Source organism: Ictidomys tridecemlineatus, chromosome 13 (genome assembly GCF_052094955.1).
Source record: "Ictidomys tridecemlineatus isolate mIctTri1 chromosome 13, mIctTri1.hap1, whole genome shotgun sequence".
Taxonomy (NCBI): domain Eukaryota; kingdom Metazoa; phylum Chordata; class Mammalia; order Rodentia; family Sciuridae; genus Ictidomys; species Ictidomys tridecemlineatus.
Genome location: NC_135489.1, coordinates 22,321,904 through 22,340,698, shown reverse-complemented (window position 1 = coordinate 22,340,698; position 18,795 = coordinate 22,321,904).

Below are 18,795 nucleotides of genomic sequence, written 5' to 3'. Positions count from 1 at the left end.
TTTTCCTAATATCTCCTCACTTTTGTGTGTTTCGATGGTAATGCAGAGCCGTGGGCTCTTATACACGTCATTTACAGCACTACGATGGTAGGTTGTTGATTCATAAGAGAATATTGATTTGTGACATTTCCATGTTTTCAACTACTCTGTTTCTTTACTCTGGCATATAACACACTGTCTTAATTACTTTCACTTTAGAGTAAGTCTTGAAATGAAGTAGTGGATATTCATTCATTTATCTTTAGCTGAGACTAATGCGTTTGTGAATCTTAGAACATTATCTCATCATGCAATCTTTTTGAAGATATTTTAAGCAACAGTCAGTGATAATAATTTTAATTAAAATATAACATCCAGTTAAAGCCACCACACACACCCTCCAGAATGTAAAACCAAAAACAAACACAGACTCCCCTCCAAACACATACACAATGAAAAATATACTTGCCAAACAACAAATAAAAATGGATCTGACAAATACCAAGCATTGGCAAGGACACGGAACCACTGGAATTCACATACATTTTTGGTGGGAGTTAAATTGACACAGATATTTTGGAAAACTGTTATGTCATGCTAAGAAAGCCGAACATACAACTGGTGACCCATGAATCAGTACATAAATGCACCAGATATACAATGATGCTCTTGGCAGCTTTACTTATGATAAGCAGAAATTGGTAACAATCAAATATCCATGAATATCAGAATGGATAAGCCAATTGCAGTTTATCCCTGCAGTGGAATACTATACAGCAGTGAAAGGACACTGGAGGGCTTCTTGGTGCTGGTGATGTTTTATATCTTGACCTGGGAGTTGGTTATTTGGGGGAATTGATTTTAATAAAAATCATCAAGCTGCACACATAAGGTCTCTGCATGTATGTACTATGCAAGTAAACATTTACTAAATAAATACTACTTTTTATTTTATGAAATTTGGTTTCAAATGGCAAGAAAGTTTCTTCAGAACATAATTAAGAGATACATCATGAGTTCAGAAATTCTACAATGCAGACAAAATAAAATGCTGCTTATAATTCTGTACTCATGTAGTCATGCATTTATATGTTTTCTTTGAGTTATAATTCATAACTAAAATGAGAGGATACTAAGGGTAGAATTCAGCAAATGTTGATTCATGTATACATCCAGGTAGTCAGAACCCCAACCAAGATGGGGATCATTTCTGTTCCTGCTTCAAGTTTGCCTGTGTTTCTTTCTAGGCAGTAGCTTTCCTCCTATCCCTAGAGAAAATCAACTGTCCTGAATCACTTCACATTGGGGAGTTGTGCTTATCTTTGAACATCATTTAAATAGAATAATGCAGCTTACATATGCTTATATGCAGTTTCTTAGCACATTTTTTAATATTCAGTGCAGTTGATGAATGCACTAATATTTTTTATTAATATACCACAATTTAATTAGCCATTTCTCTGTTTTTGGATTTTGAGGTTGTTTCTAGTTTGGAGTTATGCTAAAGAAAACTGCTTAAAAATCTTGCACAGATCTTTCTTAGAATATTTGGCTTAAGAAGTCTTTGTGTATGTTCAGGTTATAAAGAGAGTTTGTTACATTTTCTTTTTAGAAAATTTTAGAAAGATTTTTCTTTTATGCATACACCAATGACCTATCACATTAACTTTTATGTTTGTGTCACATGAAAATTCATATGTTTTTCTAGTCATCCAGTTGTTCCAGTTCCATTTCTTGAGCAAGACCTTTTTTTTCCCCCCATTTGGATTACTTTGTCATCATCTGTTGAAAATCAATGAGCCATAAATATGTAGGTCTGTTTCTGAACTTTTTATTTTGTTCTGCTGATCTCCATACTTATTTTTATGCCAATAACAGACTGTCATAATTACTTTCACTTTAGAGTAAGTCTTGAAACGATGTAGTGGATATCCATTCATTTATCTTTAGCTGATACTAATGCATTTATGAACTTCTTTACCGGGGGAAAAAACTGCATCTTATATCCTAGATGGTAACTTGATTTTATGTTTGATTAGAAATAATCAGATTTCAGAAACAATTCAGGGTAATATATCTTAAATGCAGAGGTATCTCTAATATACAATACAATTTTTTTTTTTTTTTGGCTGTCACAAGGATTGAACCCAGGGGTGCTTAATCGCTGAGCCACATCCCAACTTTTTTTTTTTTTTAAATATTTATTTATTTTTTTAGTTGTAGTTGGACACAATACCTTTATTTTATTTGTTTATTTTTATGTGGTGCAGAGGATTGAACTAAGGGCCTCACAAGTGTTAGGCGAGCGCTCTACCACTGAGCCACAACCCCAGCCCCCCCAACCTTTTTTTAAAAATTTTTATTTTTTATTTTGAGAATTAAAAAACATAAGTTGCTAAGTTGCTGAGGCTGGCTTTGAGCTCACAATCCTCCTGGCTCAACCTCCTGAGGCACTGGGATCACGGGCATGGGCCACTGTGTCCAGCTAGCATACACTTTTAATACTGCTCATCAAATGAATTGCTTATAGCTTTGTTAACGTTTTGCCCTTACTATGAAGATGCTTCTGAATTCCATGAAAGGTTTTCCAGCTTATTAAAAAAAACCTGGGGGGTGGGGGCAAAGTAGTAGTATCTCTGTTGCTCTTGCTGATGTCATGGAGGGCTGGGATGCCTGGAACTGTCACAGCATCTTGTAATCATGAGAGAGTTTACACTGCACCCAGAGTGCAGAGAAAAGAGTCCTCAAAGAAATGATGGATGTGGAAGCACGTCCTAATCCATCTCCAGGCTTCCAGTTATGGGAGCTCCTACATTTTGTTTATTGTTCAAACCATTAGAATTGAGTTTTCTTTTACTTGCTTCCCAAAGCATGCTGATAAGATCACATTACATTTTAGTACCTCCTTGATGTGCTAATTACTCATAGTGAGAATATTAAATAAACAAGGCTTTGGGTCCAGAACCAAAGCGTGAGCAAAGGTGTAATTTATTGATGAAGTTTAGTCATCGTGATAAATGATTCTAAAAAGAAGAAAGCCATTTAACTTTATAAAGTCTGAACCAAATTGGGTGAAATTTATATTGCTGTGTCTTGGGACACAGCTACTTATGACCCATGTGGCTATAGGTGCATTGAGCAGGATATGGAGATCAAGTAAAATGAAAGCAACAACCGACCTGGAAGTCCATAACCTCTTTGGTTTGAGTGAGGCTGAGCTTGCAAGGGAGGCCAGGTGCTCAAAGACTGAGGAACAGGAGAGCAAGGTGGGGCCAGGCAGTGGCATAGGAGGGGGCTTAAGGACTGAGGAAAGCTGGGGCTCGGAGTTGCTTTTGCACAGATTGTTTTCTATCAGTCATTCACATCAAAGAATAGAGGTGGGACAGCGGCTGTGGAGTTTGTTTCTAGCTCTGGTGCTGGAACTAAGGCCAGGCCAGTTTTCCTGCCTTGGGCTGAGAAAACCCATGATCATGAAAAGCAAGCCAACCTCAAAATCTATAGCTACTTTATTTTTAAATGAAGTCATTATTTCAAGTCAAAAGAGCATAAAGAATTCCTGAAGAGTTTCCAAGGCAGAGAATTTCAATTCTGGTTGGTTTGAGAACAGAGGTAGTCTTTCGTTTTCAATTTCATCAGAGGTGACGCTCCATAATTTGAACTTCTGATGCTGAAAATTGAACCGAAAATGAGACTCTTCTGTAGTTCAGCTCCTGCTGCCTTGTTGACATTATTATGATTACTACTAGGTTATTCTGTCCAAGTTGGAGATGGAAGGGTCCTGGCCTTGGAGGTTCATGGTCACAATTCCAGGAAAACATCTTTTCTCAATAACCTGTGCATGGTGGGGAATGGGGTCTTCCTCGGATTTGAATCATGGTCTTTTCCACATTGAAGCACAGGGTCCTTTTTTTCCTGAATTTATGCATTTTTTTTCTTCTATTGGGGAAGGGATCAGCATGCTATGGAGGCACCAGTTGCATGGAGTTCACTGATTCAGTTTTCTTGACTCCCTTTAAGATTTGTAAATGGGTTTGGAAGTTTGCTGGGGTCTGTCTTGTTTACATGTCAATCTGGTACTCCTCTTGATTAATTCATTGACATATTTATGAGAGACTCTGGAACAATAATGTGAAAAACCAGTTGCTTGCAACTCATGTTTATCCCACCACACGATGAACAGAGGTTTATTATGATTTTTTTAAATAATGCATCTCTCACCCATCTGAAAAAGGAAAAAGATTAAGGAAAAAAGACATATGCTTTGCTCTGTGTTTGTGAGGAAGGGTGTGGCCCTCAGAATAAAGCTTTTTCTGCCATCCTTGTGCACATTTGTTCACATAAAAAATACTATCGGCTTGACAAATAAATTCAGGCCTGCATCTAACTCATCACAGAAAACTGTACAAAAGACTTTAGCTCTAAAGTATATGTGGGTCATATGGAAGAAGATGGCAGGGTCACTGCTCAGAGCCCATTCATGTCACATTACTGTAGTCATTTGTGGAATAACAAGTGAAGTCACAACATGCCACAAATTGATAACATTGAATGGTGAATCATTTTCCCCCCTTATTGTAAACATGGGGGCATTTCTGGTTGAATTGCATTCTCTAATAGGAAGTGGGAATTTATTGTTCAATATTATCATGAGATGAGTTTAAAAACATTGAATCCTAATGTAGGATTCAATGTTCTTCTACATTCATCTCTACTCCACTTTTGGGAAAATACTAAGTTGTTTTTATAACTCCTTTTATATGGCAGGATAATGGAGGGAAAAGCAAATAGAAAAAAAAACAAACCAGCAGTTATTGTGGGAGGGGGAATGCTGCCCTTTAAGAGGGTTTTTGTGGAAGAGAAAAGAGATTCTGGGGGAACAGTAGCTACATAAAGTGGGACTCTGGGGCCATAAATGGGAAAAATATCATGTTTGGTATGTCTTTCTTTGTGCCAGGCAATTTATTTTTCCTCTTTAAGTCTTCAGAAAAAGATCCAATCAAAATTTCCCTTTGCCACTGAGAGCTGCAGGAGATGGCCTAGTTTTTTATGTATATATGTATATTTATTCCGCTCCATACAAAAATGTTTCTTTCACTTGTCTTTCAAGTTTCCAGATCAATTATTGAAAAGTTTTTTTTTCTCAATTATTCCCTGCTCTTGTTCTACTGTTAGGCAGAGTTCTGTGGCTTAGGGAAGGTCTGGGCATGGGCATGTGGCCAAGATCTAGCCAATGAGACGTGAGAAAAGTCTATTGAAGGCTCTGGGTAAGTGTCCCCTGATAAAAGGGCAGGGTAGGGTGGTCCACAATGAGAAGGTCCCTTTCTGACAGGCTGCCTCTTTGCTTCTGCTTTGTAATGGCATTGCAATAGCTCATGACCATGAAGTGTCTCCCTAGGGGTATGAAGATAGACTGGAGATGGCAGAATGGAAGGAAGGATAGACTTGGGTCTTTTGTGACTTTGTTGAACCATTGAACTTGCTCCTTATCCTCTACCTTGAGGCTAAGGGTTCCAGCCATCCAAATGCTATTTCTAAGTGATACCTGTTTCTGGTTTTCATTGCTCTTGTGAATCAGCAACAAATATCTTCATGATTGAGCCACTGGTATTTAACTCTGTCATGCAGCCAAAGGCGTTTCTAACTGGCACAAAACGCATTTAAAACCTCTGCCATTCATACGGTGGTGCAACCAAACAAAACGGAAATAAATTGGAAGTTGGAGCTTGTAGAATACCGCTACTGTCATCTGTAACATCTGATTTCAAATGCCTGTGTTCGTCAGAACCATTTGGCTCCATTGATTGACTTTACAACAGGCAAATGTCATAATTGAACTCAAAAGTATAAATTTTAATTAGCAAAATTTAGCAATTTGTCTGTTTTACATTTTGGTATTCCAATTAAGATTTCATTTGAAACAGCTAAACTTACTAAAAATCATAGCATAAGCCAAAGGGAAGCAGGGTATTTGAATGTTTGTGTTTGTGTATGTGTGCATGTACTAATCACTGCATTCATGTCTCATTTAAATTTATTTTTACTTTTTAGTTTTATTTTTGCAGTGCTGGTGATCAAACTCAGGGCCTCATGCATGCTAGGCAGGTTCTCTACCTCTGAGCTGTGCCCCCAGCCCACACTAAACCCCTCCTAGGTGCCATCCACTGCTGCACAGGCTAGAGATTGAAAGCCAGCCTCTTGCTCCTCAGTTTTGGTAAAAGGCTCCACAATTCAACCAGATACCCAGAATGAAAACCATGTTGCCAACCTTGAATCATAACTTTTTGGGTACATCCCACATGTGATCCATCAGCAAATTACATGGGGTCTACCATTGCAGCGCTACCTAAATCTATCACTTATCACCTTCTCCCTTACTCCTACTCAAGTTCAAGCCACCACCATTCCCACACTTATCCTACCCTTGCTTTCTTCTCCATATGGTTTCAAGAATGTATTTAAAAAAGGAGCTCACGCTATTCTTTTTTTAGGGGGGCAGGTATTGGGTATTGAACTCAGGTGCACTCGACCACTGAGCCACATCCCCAGCCCTATTTTGTATTTTATTTAGAGACAGAGTCTCACTGAGTTGCTTCGTGCCTCACTTTTGCTGAGGCTGGCTTTGAACTCTCGATCCTCTTGCCTCAGATTTCTGAACTGCTGGGATTGCAGGCGTGTGCCACCGTGCCCGGCAATGCTGTTCTTTTTTCAGCTTTTTCCATGGCTTTACATTACTAATTTCTAAAAATAGATCCAAAGTCCTGTCCTCGGCATATCAATTTTCTTTACGATGTAGCATCGACTACTTCTCAGGTCATTTCCTCCCCTGCTGTTCCTTGTTCCATCCAGTCTGGGTGTCCAGCCTCCTTGCTGTTGGCTGTGTGTGCCAGGACTGTTCCTCCAGAGTGACCTTGCACACGTGTCTCCTTTCATTCAGGTCTCTGCCCTGTCACCCCAGGGGGTTCTTCCTCTGACTGCCTCACAGTCTTCTCTAGCTTCTTATACCATATTGTAGCCCCTTGACTAGTTTGGAGTCCATCTCCTGCACTTGAACATTAGCTCCACGAGGCACAAACTCTGTGGTTTGGATGAATCTGATGAATGATTGAACTGTAGACAAGATGCACTCTTCTCTCTGCTCCTGTTCTGCCCTTCCTGGCGATGTCTCCAGGCCAGTTTTTACTCTGCGTCTCCCTGTTCGCATCTGTGAGATAAAGGGAAATTTTAGGACTTGAGATTTTTGAGGGCAGCTTGTTGGCTTCATTCCATTCTCGCTGCTAGGGTGGCTTCTGCCCTTGTTTATGCAGCCAGCCAGCCTGTTGTCAGGCAGGATGGGAAGCTGGCCTGTGTGCAGGTGCTGACTAATGCAGACATCTCTGTCCTTATCCTTAAAAAGAAAGCCCAGGAGCCTGGGGCAAGCAAGCCTGCGAAGTCAGCAAGGTCCTCTCCTGGGCTGACCATCCTTTCGCCTCCCTCCTCTCCCTGCTGACCCGCTTCCTATCAGGCACATAATGGAATCCTGATGCCCTTATGTTCTCATCCTGAGAAAGTGGCTTAGGAAACCGAGCTCATTCATAAGTACGCAGGACAGGCACTATTTACTTCTTTTTCAGGCATATTTTTATTTTTGTGGATTTGTGAGAAAAGCAGTCTCTCTGGTCTCTAAAACCACACATATCTCTTCCCATCTCTGGCTCTTTGGTAGCTGTGTGAGTTTGGACTGGCATCTCTACCTTTTTGAGTCTCAGTTTTTTGACTGGTTCAATGTGACTGCGAAGACCCAATTTGTGTCACTGTGATGACTGTTAAATGACATGGTGCATTAAAGTTCCCTACCACCGTGCACATCGCAGCATCCCCATGGAAAATGGCTGCAGAGAGAAGGAGGTGGAGGGGGCCACCGTACTGTGGCCCACTTTGCCTCTCTAGTATCCTCTAAATTCACTCTGGGTGCCATTTCTGTTTAAGTCAATGGCCAGTTTTGCCGATCAGCATGGACGGGGAACTGCTGGAAAGGAGGCTGAGCTAAATAGGAAGCAATAGCTGCTTACTGCAGTGCATTCCTAGACCCAGGCCCACCTCAGCAGAGCCTGCAGCCTGTATGGTCAGTGGCACTGGTGCTGTCTACAGCTGGGCTTCTTCCTCCCCACTATCCACCGAATCTTCCTTCTAGGCTGGGGTGAGCTGCAGGAGTGGGGGCTGGCCTGGACTGCATGTCCCCAAGCCCTAATTGTCCCCTCCTCTTCAGAGCTGACTCCCCTCCCTCCCTGGCAGCAGGGTGGAGGTGAGGTGGGAGGCCAGCTTACTCCTAGATGGTGACGTGTGTCAGGCAGTGAGAAATGGGACAGCACAAGTGCTCAGCTTTCATGCCTGGGGGTGGGTATGGTGGGTGGTGGAGGAAGAGGGCTGGCCCCCAGACAGGTGGAGTCCCATCAATATCTCTGCTTGATGATGTCAGTGGAGGAAAATCTTTTTTCAAAGGCTGAAAATCAGTAGTTTTTGTCCATAGGTGGGCAAAGCTGTCTTGTTTACCTGGCAGAGCCAGTTTTAGAGCCTATGGTTCTAGGGGTGAGTTACTCTGAGCTATTTAATTCAGACTCAGCATCAGGAAGTTTCTGGCTGTCCTCCAAAAGGGGATCTGTTTTGGAGCTAGGATGAGGGGTCTGGATTCCAGCCCAAGGCAGAAAGAAGAAGTGGCAGGAAAGAGCCTGACAGGTTCAGCTCATTTGTACCTCAGGACCTTTGCATCTGTTTTCCTGAGAATGCTTTCCCTCCTAAATCGGCATGGCTTCCTCCTCCCTTTACTCAGGTCTTGCCCTCAGGACACCTTTCCAGTGAGACTGGACTGGAGCCTTTCTCTCCAAATATCAAATACCCTTCTCCCATCCTACCTCCTGTAGTGGTAGTATTTCCAAGTATTTACTTGGTATGGCCAATATACTTCTGAAGTTCAATGTCAATATTTGGTAAATGAAAGGACAAAAATTTCCCCCTAGGAATTTCTCCATTCATGAATGCATCTGCTTTGCAGTCTATTTTCAGAGTATAAGATAGCCGTCTGAATTTAGGCTTAACCGCAATACCTAAGAATTCATTGGCTGAAGTTTTCAGTTAGCACAAGGAACAGTGCTAAGATGGCCTGACCAGTGAGACCTGCTCCCTTATGAGCTGATGCTGTTTATCATAAGATGTTTAAGGATTTCCCCTCGAGACCCATTTGTGTGGTTAAATGTAGGAATTTTTGTAAAGTAGTTAATTTAGTGTGAAAAGAGTCACAATTACCTTTTTTTTTTTTTATTGGAGCCTTTCGCAAGCAAACTGATGAAGCCCTTGATTAGTGAGGCAAGATTCACTTATTTTTGCAAGAAACATATGGCAACCCTAGGTGGAATGGAAGAAACTTTTAGCTTTAACCACCCATGTGTATTTTTAATTAAAGGAATTTTAAAAAAAAATGCATTAAAAATGTTAATTGCTGTGGCCGTGTGTCTTACCAGAGGAGAGCAGCTTCTAGGTAATTGAAGCCATCACTGCAGATAGTTCCAGTTTGGAAGAGAAGAAAAGCAGCCAACTGGACATCACCAAGCCTTTCATGGGTCAGTTATGAAGCTGTGGCTGGCCGACCACAGAGCCAAGTACCAGCAGTCTCATTCATTGACTCACAAATATGTACTGATCACCCCGTATGCTAAATATCTTCTAGGAGTGGGAATTTGGCAGAGATAAACATCCCTGCTCTCATGGGGCTTTGGCTGTAGGTGCAGCAGGGTCTCTGGGTTCAAATCCCTGTGTGTGTTACTAATACCCACCGCTCCTTAAAGCTTCTGTTGTTTTACTCTCAGGAATGTCAAGGGTCAAAACTTGAAGGAAAGGGTTAGAAGCTCTGGAGTTATTTTCCCTCCCAAGGTCAAGGTTCTTCACCTCCCTTTTCTTTACTTTCCTGATTGAAGAGGAACAGTAGAACTGGGAGGTGGGTCTGGGAAGCTCAGCCTGGAATATTCGGGCTAGTGCCCTGCTGGGAAGGTCTTGGTCACAGCAGATGTCACGGCAGATGTCACCTCCATACTAAGATCTCCAGTGTCATTCTTCTACCCTTTCTGTGTTAATGCAATTACTCATTTCGTGTGTGAGCAGGCGTTTGTCCACAAGGTATTTTGGATCTGTTTTAAAATTTGAGAAACAGCCTGGGAGATGGAATAAAAATGTTAGATTCTGAGTTTTTTTTGATTTGGCATGAAGACAATAAAGTCACAAGTCCTGGACAGACCTTTTCAATCAGAGGGATGGGGCAGGATGGTGTACTTTGGAAGTTCTCATTGAGACAGAGGAAGTGTCCAAAGGCTCAGAGAGGTGGGTAGGCTAGAGCACATGGATCACACCTATTTGTGTCTGTCTTCAAAGAGGGTCCCAAGACACACCCATTAGGGCTGGGAGAGATGCATTTGTGAGGGGTGCCCTAGCATCTTTGGGGAGCTCTGAAGTAGCTCTTCTCTGTGGACCAGGAATGGCAGGAGAGAACGGCTGCCATTGGACTGGACTCCCTGTCTTCAGCAGGGTTGGGACCAGCTGGGAGAGAGCAAGAGGCATTATTCAACTGTCAAAGGCAGTGTGAGCATGGTAAAGATCAGGGTTATTAGCTGAAGTTGTCATCAGAATACTACGACACTTGGAGATCCTCGTGCTGGCTGTCAATCATATTCCTTGAGCAGAAACAGGTGGGCAGCCTAGGAAAGCCCCACCTGTTTTGCACAGATGGAAGAACTCCACATCTGGCCAATAGAATCACCATGTAGAAGGTCACAGCCTTTCAACTGATTCTGACTTAGGCCAGCTCCCAGACACAGTCTTTCTAGAATGAAGGGGAATGTAGGCCTCCTTTAGGAAATTTTCCTGCACAGCCAAAAATGTATACTGTCATTCTTCCCCTAACCTTCCCAAGGGCACTTGTGGCTATTTACAGGGTGGTGTGCAAGGGAGTAAGGTTCTGGGGGTCTACTGGATGCTAGAAAACCAAAATGCTACCTCTAGTCCACTAAGTAGGCAATGTATGCAATTTGAATTTAGTTTGTATCATAGTTGACTTGGAGTGGTTCCCAGGCCCATCCTGTAGTTATTTCTCCAGTTCCAGAAATTGTGGTTGGAAAAGAAATATTGTGGGCTGAGTTCCTACAATAGTCGAACTCCTGTAGCCTGTCTTCTTTCAGGCTCCTAAATGTCCAGTGCTCAGGTGACTTCCTGTACACAGACACACAGACATGCCTGTCTCTGAGCTGTGTGTGAAGAGGGTGGCCCAGTCTGGCCATCAGCTGCCTGCCCAAGAGGTCTAGCAGGCCACATAGCCCAGGAAGATGATGTTATAGACCATGACAGATAGTGGAAGATAGGGAAGAGAAAACTGGTCCCTGCTCTGTGATCACTTCTGTATGTGTCTCTGGGTAAGCTACTTGTCTTTCTGTGTCCTGATTTTCTCATCTTTAGGAGGAGAGTTTACATGAGAAGTCAGTGCTTCTTGACCTTGGCTTTGCATTGGAATCACTCAGGGGAATTAAAAAAAAAAATCCATATACTGGAGACTGATTTAATTGGTCTGGGGCAGGGGCCAAGCACTGATGTTTGTAACACCTCCTGTGGCAATTCAAATGTGCCTTCGGGGATGAGCCCTTCTGGCTGAAGTCGTCCCCAAAGTCCCTTCCAGCTCTGACAGGCAGAGTCTACAAAATATTTCTTCACAGAGACAGAGAAATAGAGTCTGACATATTTGAAGTCAAAGTTCCAAAGGGCCATCAGGGGAGAAAAACCTGAAACCTCTATTTACAAAATTAAAATCTACAACAGTTGTCTTTCAGGGAAGAAAATTTGACTGTTAGATGAGAGAGAAATGGGGGCAGTGGGGGGGGAATGGTCCTGCTATAGTCTAATGTTGGTACCCAATTTTTATGTTGAAGTCTAATACCTAGTGGATGCTATCAGGGGTGGGGGCTTTGAGCTACACCTTTATGAATGGGATTAGTGCCCTTATAAAGAGGCTTGAGTGATTTCTCTCACTGTTTCTGCTGTGTGAGTGTACGTAGAAGGTGTCAACTGTGAGGAACAGGAACTCAGCAGACACCAAATCTGCTCGCTTCTTGATCTGGGACTTCCACCCATCAGAACTGTGAACCACGAATATAAACTATGCAGCTTAGGGTACTTTGTTATAGCAGCCTGAACAGATTAAGACAAGACCAATAGTCACTTCAGCCATTTCAATGATGTGTTGGAGGGCTGTTCAAAGATCTGTTCACAGTGCGTGCCTGCATCCCAGACATGGGGCAAAAGGTGCCCCTGTGTTTAATCTGTACTTTGCCACACCCCTGACATTATTCAGTGTTCCCCCTTCACCATGGTTTCACCTTCTTTAGTTTCAGTTACCCATGGTCAACCATGGTCCAAAAATATTAAATCAAAAATTCCAGAAATAAACCATTCATCAGTTTTAAATTACATGCTGTGCTGAGCAGCATGATGAAACCCCATGTGGCCCTGCTGCACCCCACCAGGGATGTGAGTCACCTCTTTGTCCAGCATATTCTTGCTGTACACACTTCCACCCCCATTAGTTAATTCTTTGTGGTTATAAAATTACTGTGATATTACAGTGTTTGAGTTCAAGTAGCCTTTGTTTTACTTAATAATAACCCAGAGATCAAGAGTAGTAATGATTTCAGTTTTATTAGAGTGTGTTGTTGCGGTTATTATTTTATTATTACAATATCTTCTGCATCTATTTATAAATTGAACTTCATCAGAGGTACATATATATAGAAAAAGTACAGTATACATAGGGTTCAATAATATCTCTGATTTTAGGCATTTCATGAGGGTCTTGGGACATGTCCTTCATGGATAAGAGGGGGCTAGTGTATTATAAAAGTATACAGAAGCACAGCCATCCCTTCTCCTTACAGTTGGATACACTCACTTCCGAGTCCCATTCTTGCCTTCTGTCTAGGCTGGTCTTTGATAAGTGGTTATTCCCATTCTGGGATTGGTAAGATTATTTCTTGTTTCTGAGCTTGCCTGAACCACAAACTAGCTGTGTGCCCTTGAATGGTCCCTTTTTCTCCCTGGGCATCAGTTTCCTCATCTGCCAAATGTGTGAACCTAAGGTGTTTTCCAGATGAAATGGTCTATGTCAATGTACTTTTATGAAACTGCTGATCCATCCAGAGACTTATTGAAGCAAAATGGAGCCCCAGCTGTTGCAAACTGATTGTGCTCACTGATACCAGAGGTGGGTGTGTGTGGGAAGCATCTTTCCAACCTAGTACACCCAAGAGAATGGTGTTTTTCTACCTGGCCCAGTCAACAATGACCCAGCTTTGAAGCACTTAGAGCCAGGGCTGCTAGATGGCGCTGTTTCCCCAGATTTCCATGGAAGCTACTTCTCAGCAGATGGCTGTTGGAGAATTAACAATTAATGTCCACCGTATCAGCCCAAGTCTGCGGAAAATATATCATACTCCAGAAACTACGGAGGGCTGAGATCGCTCAAAGACATTTTCCTGCCAGTTTGGTCCTCTGCTGGCCAAAAATGTAATCATACACAGTCCAGCCTGTCCCCAAATTGGTCCCATAAATAAGGGACATTAATAAAAAGGGTAAATAAGGAATATTATAATAAATGACTCTCATGGTTATTAACCTGCCCAATTCCACTTTCTTCTCAAATTTTTCTGCATATTACAGTTAGAAAATAATTGTTGCCATGCCAGAGGGTGACTCTATGGTGAAACCCATTTTGACGTGAGTTTGTTTTGTAACAGCTTAAGAAAGAAAAGGGCCAGGTGTCACACCTGAGGGCTTCTCTGCACACACGGTGCTTACTTGTGAGGCATCCCAATTGGAGGTGCAAGGGTATAATGGCACCAGGTTTCCTGAGTTTTCCTGACCTTTGTTTTTCTATAGGGTATTTGAGTCAAGAACTTGAACGCTGATGATATTATTCTCATTGTCTAAATGCAAAGAGGTCCCTTGTCACACAAGAAAGTTTGAGAAGTCCTTAAAAGAAAAGGGCAAAGAGGCTGCGTGAGGTCCATTCTCAACTCCATTTCTTGCATTCCCCCCACTTAGTGTTTGTGACCTTCATTGCCACTGTTTCCATTTGTGCCCAGCCAGGATGCTGAAAGGCAAACTCCTAATGATGTTAGGACTTGGGGGAGCAGGACACTGTAGGGTCTGCCCACTTGATTGCCCCTCTGGCCTTTCTTACTTGTAGATCTGGCCATATTGGAGCAGCGAGTGGAGTGGCTGCTGGGTGGATGAGCATAAGGTTCTCTTGTAGGCATTGGCCCTGCTCTGAAATACAAACCTGCTCTTTCCTCTGCATTCCCCCGTCTCCCCACTTCTCCTTGCCTAGAAACAGCAATCTGTCAAAATTAAATCATTAGCTGCTTCACCCTCACTCTCTCATGCTGTTTGCAGCTCACTTTTGCAGGCTGTGGAGACTGAAAGAATGAAACCCGTGCATGTTTCCCTTCTGTTTAAATTTTGCCTCTTGTGAATTCATGGTGTGCATTGTTTAGACTTAGAAAAATGTTCCCGGTGCCAGCTCCTCTGGTGTGCATCTAAAAAGAACACCGTTTTTAATCAACAGCATCAACAACTCAGACTCCAGGGGCTAGTGCAGGAGGAGGATTTGAGTGTGGAGGTCTGTGTCCTGCTGGGGAGTAGAGCATCTCCCCTCCTGGCAGGGAAAGGCAAGGCCCCTTGACCCAAGGTGCCAATTACTATTTCCACCATTCTCCCCCCACATCCCAGAGGCAGCTGGAAAGGAAGCCGCACACTGGGAGTTCCCAGAGTGTCTGCTGGCTCCCCAAGGCTTCCAGGCATTTGCCCATCTGGCGAGGCCTCCAGAGCAGGGGGCCTAATTAGGCGTCATCTGGCCACCTGAGAAGGCTCAGTGGGCTTCCCCCATCTTCCCCCTCCTCCAGGCAGGACTCTGCTGCACCAGCTGCAGATCTCTGGAGTTTGGTTTAGCAGCTGCCCTGGCTAATTATTAGGTAGCAATGTCCCTAGGTGGCTATCTCAGACCAGAGGGGAGGTAGGACCAGTAGGGGCTGGGGACATAAAGGAATAGGCGGGGAATGATATGAGGGGTAGCAAGAGAGCAGTCGGAGGTAAAGGAAGCAGAGGGAAGAATAGCATGAACCTTGCAATTCACGTTTGCTGAGTTGGAAGATGAGGAAGGGGTTTCCTGACCTGTAGCAGGAGAGTTGATCCATAGGTGGGTTCACCCACGGAAGGACCCCACCCCTCATAGGCACACCTCCCACCACACCGTGATATTCTACATTCCTGTGCCTCTCTTCCCTTTTAGCACCACCCTCCTCTGTCCAGGCTTTTACTCCCTCAGGCCAGGAACTGAAGAGTAGACTTTCATTAAGAGAACATGGCCTTAGAGCCTGAATTGTGAGTGTGTCAGTGGGTGAGGGTGGATAGTGTAAGGGCTTAAGAGAGCGGAGGCTTAACTCAAAGTTATTATTTGCCATTAGCACTTTATGCCTCCAGATATGTGTGTGTTTTAACATGTTCATACCCTGGTGGCCCCAGGACAGGGCAGGTAAATGAGTGCTGTGTTGGCTTATGGGCAAGTCAGGTCCGCCCACCATTTCTGGGGCCTTTCTTTGGCCCTCTGGTCAATCACCCCAAGACATGAGACGTACAGGAAGAAGGTTAGAACAATTTAGAGGGAAGTAGAAAGGAAAAGTAAAATCATCTACAAGCACCCATGTCATTTGTAGGTTACTGAAATTCTGTTGCATGAACCCTCACTTTCTAGGAAACTGGAGCGAAGTCCCTGAAATGCCTAGGTAGTTTCTCTTTGTATGATGTAGGTTCTTATTTGAAGCAATAAAGCCAGAATGGGTGGGATAGCAGCCCCGGACAAGGTCAGAATGATTACTAGTTTGATTTCCGGTCCTATTATGTCCATGGTGTGTTAACTTGGATCAGTCATTGTATATTCTCTCTGCTCCAATGCCCCCATTTTGATGTTAAGATTATACTTCTTTTACTGTGCCAGAAGTTACTATTTTCTGAGAATATTGGAGGATAGGATTTAATGTTCCTGTAGTTTGAGGAACTGTGCCCAGGACCAAAATGGCTCACTCCCCACCCATTCCTTAAGTACCCACTGTGCAATTGAAGGCAGTTTTGTACCAGAAAGGATAACTGGTTGATGGAGAACAGCTGCTTTGAGACTCATCATATATGCCCCAAACATTGGAAGGGTGGGAGCTGTACAGATGTGCACTAGTTTTTGACAGCTGTAGCAATAATTGGAAGGGTGGTGGGACTTTCAAGGTGGCAGGAATATAATCTTGTTATGCTTTTGAAGTCTTGCTGCTTCCCTCCTGTCTGCTCATCCCTCAAGACTCCATGAGACAGGAAGCCTCTCCTGGGATAGCCAGATTCAGAGACTTGGATGGGTCAAACAAGACTTAGGAGGATGATCAATTTTCTTCAAACACTAGATCCTATGATGCTATGAGTCTAGTTTTAGTCATTTTTTTTCTTTCCTCCAAAGGCTCTCTGGATGTAATCCCAGGCACACAGCATAGCCCCAGGCAAAGCAGAGTTGGGAGAAAGCAAGGAAAATTCTTCCTTTATGGGAGTCAGTTTTCAGCTGGGTGCAAAATGGCAGCAGGTGGAATTTCTTCACTCTTAGGGGTCATTGTTCCAAATTACTCTGGCACCAAGATGGATTCTAGAGGATAATTGTTATTATTTTCTGCAGGTCACGAAACATCCTACTTTTATCCTACAGCTTCAAATGAAAATGACCAAATCTTTAAAGTCTGTAGATTTTCCCAGGGGTCTGATGGCTTCTGAGAGTTGATTTGTCCTGGCTCATCACACTGGTGTGACAACATCCTTCTCCGGGGTCATTGGAATGGAAAGCCATCCTCTGCTTGACTACCCCTCAATAGAAGTAGCCCAGTACATTCCATGGGGCCAGTTCAAGTGCTTAGAGGACTGTCGCTCCTTGTGAGTTGAAACCTGCTTCCTGGAAACTTCTGCTCACTAATGCTGGTTCTGCCTTCTGGAACTACAAGAGGATAAATATAATCCCCTTTTCAGGTGAAAGCTCTTCAGCAGTTGAACTTGGTTATCACCTTCCCAGGTCTTCCTTTGTACGAGATTCACATTCCAAGGATGACATGGCATCAAATGCCCTCACCTTCCTACTCTGGACATGATCTTTTTTTTTTTTTTTTTTCCACATTTGCATGATTCAGGATCCAGAAAGGAATACAGAAACAGTCTCCATTTTTCAATTGAGGAAAGTAATACAGGAATTTTTACATGGGTGATAGACCCAGGGACAGAGGTTGGTAACTTTTGGAAAAAGCAACAATTCTTAGAACTGGAGAAAGGGTTCCAGAGCCTGGAACCGCAGCACAGGGCACCCAGGGCAGAGCCTGACTGGAAGCCAGTTGGTAAGAGACTCGGGAAAATTTGTTTCCAGGGTCCCAGGTCTTCCAGATTACAGATCAGAGGACACGAAGATGGAACAGTGACAGACAAATACCTTCACAGTATCCTTCCTAAAAATGTAAAGCTGAGAATTAAAGACTAAATTCTCCATGAGATGGGATAACACTGAGCAGTGTGGATATTATTCCCGCCCTTGCTTTAACTATGGAGTGTTATTAAAAGTCAAATATATGTGACCTAAAACACTGTTCTGACTGAGCTTGCAGTCAACTACACGGCTTACTTACATGAAAGAGGTGAGCCCAAACCTGTATTTTTAAAAATGAGTGTTGGACTGAAGTTCAGATCTCTAGTGGATATATATATTTTCCTATCTTTTCTATTCCTTTTTCTGATAATGGTGCTTTGTCCCTCCACCCCTGCCCTTAGAGAGATTGCTTTCTTCCATTCATGTGGCTGGCTGTCAATCGTCTGACCTCAGCAACCCTCCATCACTGGAAGGGCATGTGAGATAAGTTTTGAAACTTGTGTAGAGATACCAAGGGACCGAGGGTGGATAGAACCAAAGCTGTCACAGCATTCCTTGCTGATGCTGTCCAGGTTCTCTGTTGACAATCTAGAGCTACGCTGATCATGAGCCTTCTTGAGACTGGTTGTTCACCTTTTCTGTTTTGCATGCTCTGCCCAGCACCTTCCTATAAGATTACCCAGGTTCTATTTTTGTTGCTTACAACCAAAGCACTGGGGTGACATTCAGTCCTTATTTGTATTCTCTGTGGGTGAGAAGACACTATGTGGCTTGGAGGAGAACTTTTAAGTGGTCTCTAAAGCCAGTATACTAGCTAAGCCTCTATCTCTTTATCCTCACAAATATTAGAAGTAAAACAAACTACTGCCAGCCTGGGAAGTAGAGTTGGGGTGGTATGCTGAAGAGATCTGGCCTTATTGCAGTGAAGTTCCACAATCTATGATGAAGATGAATATATGGAAATCAAACCTGGAGAAAAGATTTTGATATAGTCATTTCAATGTGGTTATTTTGATTTGGTCATGACAAAAATAGCTTTTGTATTTTTCAAAATATATTTTTAAAAATTTCTCATATTTCATCTCCTAATAATGTGAATAATGAATATCTCAGAACCTTGCCCTAACCCCAGTCTTAAATCTGTCACACTTCTAAAATCTGCTCAGAAATAAGATGAAGAATATAGTTTGTGTGTAATTATATTAATTGCTACTTAAAAATTCCCTTAAAATTGAATTGTTTTTTAGGGCTCAAAATGTCTTAAAAATGGTGGCATCAAAACATCATGTGTCTCATTTCTATATAGTCAGAAC